The sequence below is a fragment of the Apaloderma vittatum genome, unplaced genomic scaffold (genome assembly GCF_000703405.1).
Source record: "Apaloderma vittatum isolate BGI_N311 unplaced genomic scaffold, ASM70340v1 scaffold13936, whole genome shotgun sequence".
Classification (NCBI taxonomy): Eukaryota; Metazoa; Chordata; class Aves; order Trogoniformes; family Trogonidae; genus Apaloderma; species Apaloderma vittatum.
The window spans coordinates 2,536-8,732 of NW_009720091.1; positions in this window are offsets into that span (position 1 = coordinate 2,536).

Sequence of the window (6,197 nt, forward strand, 5' to 3'; positions counted from 1 at the left end):
TGTTCAGAATGCAATTCCAAAAGTAAAGAATTGGTCCAACTAGTATCAAATAATTGAGAGAAAGAATGAGGAACCCTCTTCTTTCCCCGAGAAACCGATGGAAACAGCGAGAAAATATACAGATCTGAATATAGAAAATGAAGCAGACGCTCTCCTGATAATCCACCTTTTGTGAGACAGTCTAACTTAAACATGGAAAAGATATTACAGAAGTCAGAAGGGGGAAATGCAAACATGTTAAATGAAATACTGAAGCATGCTTGGAAAGTGTATAACAACAGAGAGGAAGTGGAAAGTGTAACAACAGAAAGTGGAAAGTCTAACAACAGAGAGAAAGCGGCAAGTGTAACAACAGAAAGTGGCAAGTGTAACAACAGAAAGCGGAAAGCGTAAAAACAGAGAGAAAGTGGAGGAGGAAAGCAGAGAAAAGAAAAACTCAAGAGAGAACTTGCCCAGGAGAGCAGTGTTACCAGGCTCTGAGAGGTGGGCAAGATCATGGCAGAATGCCAAGGGCCAGAATGCAATTAGAAAAGATGAGTGTGTCTTTGCAAAGAGAAGGGGCAGTGGAAAAGAGAATGCCTGTGAATGACTCAGCAGGGATTTGAAGGAATTCCAGGGCAGACACCTAATGTGAAGGTAGTGGGTGCAGGCTGAGGAAACCGAGGGGGACAAATTGGAACCCTCCCCAACAGCACCACTGGTTATTAGTAAGGTGAGAGAATGAGAAAATTATTTTTTTATTAGATACAGGAGCTACTTATTTAATATTAAACACACGTAAAGATAATTTTTTTAAGCAGAGTGAGTTAGTTATTGGTGACACGGGGCAAAGAGAAAGCCAAAGATTTTTTTTAGCCTTCGAAGTTTAGAACTGGAAAAGGGTGTTACCCCACCAATTTTCATGTGTACCAGACTGCCCTTTGTTGCTATCGAGCAAACCGAATGTGCAAATTACTTTTGAGAAATGCAAAATTCAAGTTCATATTCTTGAAAATAGAGATCTGGATGCCTGCATTCTTACATTGCAGACAGCAGCTGTGTTGCAGGAGGTACCAGAGAAAATCCACTGTAAAGCTTCTGGTTTGGGCCTCAGAAACAGCAGGAAAATCTCGAGCAGCTGGACCAGTGACCACCCAGCTGAAGCCAGATGCCAGACCAGTAGGGGAAAAGCTTTTCAAAACATCTAGATAATGTCAGCAAAGGGAGGGCAGTAGTGCTATTGATCCAGGAAGCACAAAAGCTAACACTTGCACAAAAACTGACTGTATTTATACCCCGTGCAGTTGCAGCTGTCTTGGAGCAAAAAGGAGGACATTGGCTATCAATGAGCCAGATGCTGAAATCCCAAGCTGTTGTTTCGAAGCAGGACGATGAACTGCGACCCTGAATCCAGCGACTTTCCTAACTGCCAACCCCGAGCTGACTCACGCTCGCTTGCAGAGGATGGTGCAGGCACACTCCAGCAGAGGTGGCCTGAAAGATGGGCCCCTGGAAGATGCAGACTGGGACTTGTTTGTGGATGGTAACAGCTTTATGCGAGACAGAATACAAAGAAGAGGATATGCAGTGACAACGGTAAAAAAAGTAATCGGGGCCAGAGCTCTACCACCTAACATGTTGGACCAGAAAACACAACTTAGGGCTTTTCTAAGAGCCCTGAAGCTGTCAAAGGACGGAATTGCTACTACTGGCAAATATACCTTTCCCAGCTACTGCAATGAAATGGGCATCGGTACCTTTTGGTAATGGTACTTTTTCAGGCTGGCCAGAGGCTTTTCCTTGTCACACCAATAGTAGAAAGAGAGGTATTAAGGGTGTTACTGAGAGAAATAGTACCAGAAGCATTCCCCTGCAGAACAAATAAGGCGAGAGAAGTATTGAAGATTTGGAGTTTTCTCAGTAATATCAGATAGGGGAACACACTTTACTACAGAACTAACACAGCAAATTGGTAGAGCACTCATAATTGAAAATGCCCACTATGAAGTCATTAACACATTAGTAAACATAGCAAACGCAAAGAGTTGCTGGGGGCACATAACCTCGTCTCGTACGGGAGCTCCGGTACCTTTGTATGGAATTTCTGTGAGTCTAAGCAATGGGGGTTAGCCTTTTAATAATACTTTGGAAGCACATTGTACCCAAGTTGGAGATCATACTAAAGGGCCCCGATCTGAATTACAAAGTATTGGAAACTCTGCGTTTATTAGTCTCAAAGGCACAAGTGGCTTAGGAAACATTTGTATAAACTACACAGCTTTAGATGGGACAATGTGTAAATAATGCAGGTCAAGCCAACAGAACTAAGGTCAGGGGCTTTAGAAATAATAATTCTGTGAACTGATTGCCAAGAGGCCTATGCTAGAATTTGATGACCTGTGAAAACGACTTAGCCCTGGTTACCTCACATTGCTTGGCTAAAACCACCCTTTGCGTTTGTGCTGGGACTGACTGTGTTAAGTGTTTTAATGTGTATTATCATTCAGTGCTCTCTCTGATGTTTTCAAATTAGTGTGAATAGTGACAAGGACTGGAAAAGAAATAGGATTAGACCACAGGTAGAGACGGGCAAATCTTTTAAGAAAGTTTTAATTGGCAATGGTGTTTTATAGAATTGACAGTTGGCCAAAAATTTGCAATGTATTTAGAAAAGGGGGGAACAGATGTGAGGTTTTAGGGCTATGGGACTTCAGAAATAGTTTAGACTGTAAAACTCATTAGGTTGTGAAGCCACTTGGCTAAGAAAGTCCTGCTGCAAAACAACAGAAGGACTCAAAGCAGCAAAACAGTCTTGAGATAAGGAAGCTGCTTACAGCTGTGAGAAAAGCCAGTGTTTAAACTGACAGAGGAAGCACAAACCAGCCAAGGTCAGAAGTGTACAGTGAGGAAGACTCAGAGCCTTCATCAGAAGACCACCAGAGCCACTGATGAGCACCCAAGGACCTCAGGGTGCATGTGGGTCTAGGTGGGAATTTACAGAAATGAGTTCTCAGAGAAGTTATGAATATGTATGTATAATACTTGCTGATTGGGGGCTAGAGTTGCTCCTGATCAGCCCAGCCCTGCAATAAAGAATACCTGCTTAATAGACACCAAGACTATTGAGTCCTGATTTCAGCTTTTCACCACATGGAAATCTTAACAGCTTTTCGAAAGCTAAATGAAATTTCAAGTTATTTTCTATTCATTTAGTTTTGTCCTTCGGCCAGATCCGACCTACAAGGTTTTACTTACCTCAGAATGGTTAAAGCTAACCAAGTGCAGGTTTGTGATGGACGGGGCTCGGGCTACTATGTACACACCTGGAGCACAGGAATATATCATTATATGAAATATTTATATAGCAAGGCAAATTTTGCTTTACCCTTAATAGAGCAACAGTAGTAAAGCAGAACGACAGCTGGTGTAACTAATCAGTTTCCATCAAGCCCATAGGATCATGGTATTAAAATTGCTTTGTGCATTTCATATTTAGCAGCTTTATAAACCAATTCTTTAGAAGACAAATTATACTGTTTCAAAAAAAGTAACTGAAGAGCCATCTCTGCAAAACCATTAATAGCAGTATTAACTGTCACTGGTTAAAAATGTAGGTGTGGGAAGCCAACTTTTATCTTGAGGAAAACGTGGAGTAAAAAAAAAAGAACAAGACCAAGATATTCTAAATTTTTATCTAATATTTTGAACAAGCAGAACTTTGCAAGAAAATAATTCTAAAGACTGAAAAATATATTAATTACAAGACTTGTTAATGTCTTTACTGTTACAAAAATTATCTAGGCTCTTATACAAATCTATAGCCAGAAGGAGACTTTCATAAAAAAATAAATAGGCACCCTAGGTACGTTAAAACAAGTTATCACATATTAGTTTGCAAATATTACATACATACATACATGGAGTGCAGAGTCAAATATAAAAACAAAGGTGCCTTGATTAGCTGTCTATTTACTATAATTAAATACCTGGTAAACACAGGTCACATGGAAAGTGGTCTGGTAAGATTGCTTCAAGCAAAGCAAGGAGTTTGAAGTACATCTAAATTAATGCAGCTACTTTAAAAATAAGTTTACCAGTTGTGCTCACTGGAAGCCAGATCCATTGGTATCAGTAATAGGCATTCATATTGCTCATTGTACAGAAGTAGGAACGTTACTATGCATGTTTAAAAATAAGTGTTCTAACAATTCACAGTTGTTGCTGTGCTATTCATACATAAAAATACTGTTATTTCAAATACGAGATTTTTGTAAAACATTTTACAAATTATACATTATTTACAAATTCCAATAATCTTTGTTTTTACACAAGTATTAGACAGTTTTACTTAACTGGCTTTGTATATTATGTAACATTGCTAGATGACCTAAAAAAGTTGAATTTACAGGTTCTGAAATCTCCCTCAAAAATAAAACAATTAGGAATCTTTCAAGTTCTTGCATTTTCAGAGTTCTTTTTTCTGTATTCAACTGATTTTCTTACAAAAGGTTAATTTTAAGTTCCTGTTTACCAGCAGCCATACCTAAACATGCATTATTTCCACTATGCATTCTAGAATCCATTGTTTCCAAGTGCTACAACAAATTTTGGTAGAGAAGGTAGAAATAAGATGATTAACCTGACATACCTGGTTTGTTGCATATATCATTTTCCAGTTCTGCTTTAAGTTACACGTAGTTTGAAAAAACCCAAAACTGAATGTGAGTGACACAGAATAACCAGAACTACTCTTAAATGTATACCTTAAATAATCATGCCAAACAATTGCCAGTATGTGGTTGAAGCACGATAATTCACATAAGGTTTATGAACATAAAAAACCCCAATCAATCCTTTCTAACAGTGCAAGTATAAGCAAGAGTGTTTATTACACATACTTAACCTTCCTGCAGTATTTTCATAACTAAAAGGCATTAATGTTTAGATGTAATCAGCAGCACCCCAAGTTAACACTCTAATACCAATAATGGCAAAATTTAGCCTTTTTGGATTGTGTCAGACTTTGCTGACGTGGATTCTAATTATATATTTTTCTTCTTAAGACTGAACCAGTACTCTAAGCGCCTGCCTCCGACACCCCATGACACAGCAGGTCACTTCAAACCCTCTGGGCTGCAAAATCCTGTTGACCCCTCCTCTTACCTCCCTGGGCCATGTGCTGGGCCTAAGCCCTCACCAGGTAGTTCCATGCAGTAGTGGAACCAACCAAATAAAAGCCAAACAAATGCTCCTCTTGGTTACTGAAATAAATCAGGTTAACCAAAGACACAGTAAATGTCAGAGCTGCCAAAACTGCAGGGCAGGGTGCTAGAGCAGGGAAAGAATCCTCTTTTCATGTCCCCTCAGCTGCAGGTTCATTCAGCCTATGGTGCCAGTACAGAAGGGATCTGCTCTGAATAGGAAAAAATAGTAAAATCCAGTGTCTGATCCCCATGAAACCTTGCTCAAAGTGTCAAGCTGAAAAAAAACATAGGAAGTTCCATAAATAGCAGCACTGACTTGGTATGCAGCTGTAGAATAAATCATAACTAAACAGAAGCACTAAATACAATCTAAAACCTTAAAAAACCCCAGTATTTCCTAATAGTATGATAAATCTGTATTTTAAAATTAGCATCCTATCCTACTCTACCAGTTTGTAGCTTATATGGTTAAACTTAGTAAGTTAAAGTATAGAGCTTATAGAGGGAACAAATCTGGTGTTTAAAAATGTATGCTAACATAGAGCAGGTACATTAGGGCAGTCTATTCCTGGAGTTTACTTGAATTCCCTTTGAAAAATCTTATTTAACGCTTGCAAACCTACAAACGTTTTTAAGGAATTATTATTAAGGCTTTTCAAATAAAAACTTAGAAATGCGGTGGGTAAACTTGTATTAAAGACACTTCAAGGTTTTAGAAAGCAGCGAAGACAGTTGAAAAAAAAAAACAAACACCGTGTCACCTCCTGTTACCTATCAAGACAACTACTGCTCTATTATAACTACATTTACTGCATTATATACACTAGTGTGTTTATCCCTTTTGTTAGGCTCAGTGTGTAGTGAGCACAGTCTGAAGGAACGCTTTGTAACTGCAACTAACAATCTTCTTACAAACTTAGTAACAACATCAAGTTGATCCCACTGCTTGGTCCCACTGAAAGGGACCAACTGCAGAAGACGAACTGAGTAACAGAGGTAAGCATTAAGGCAACT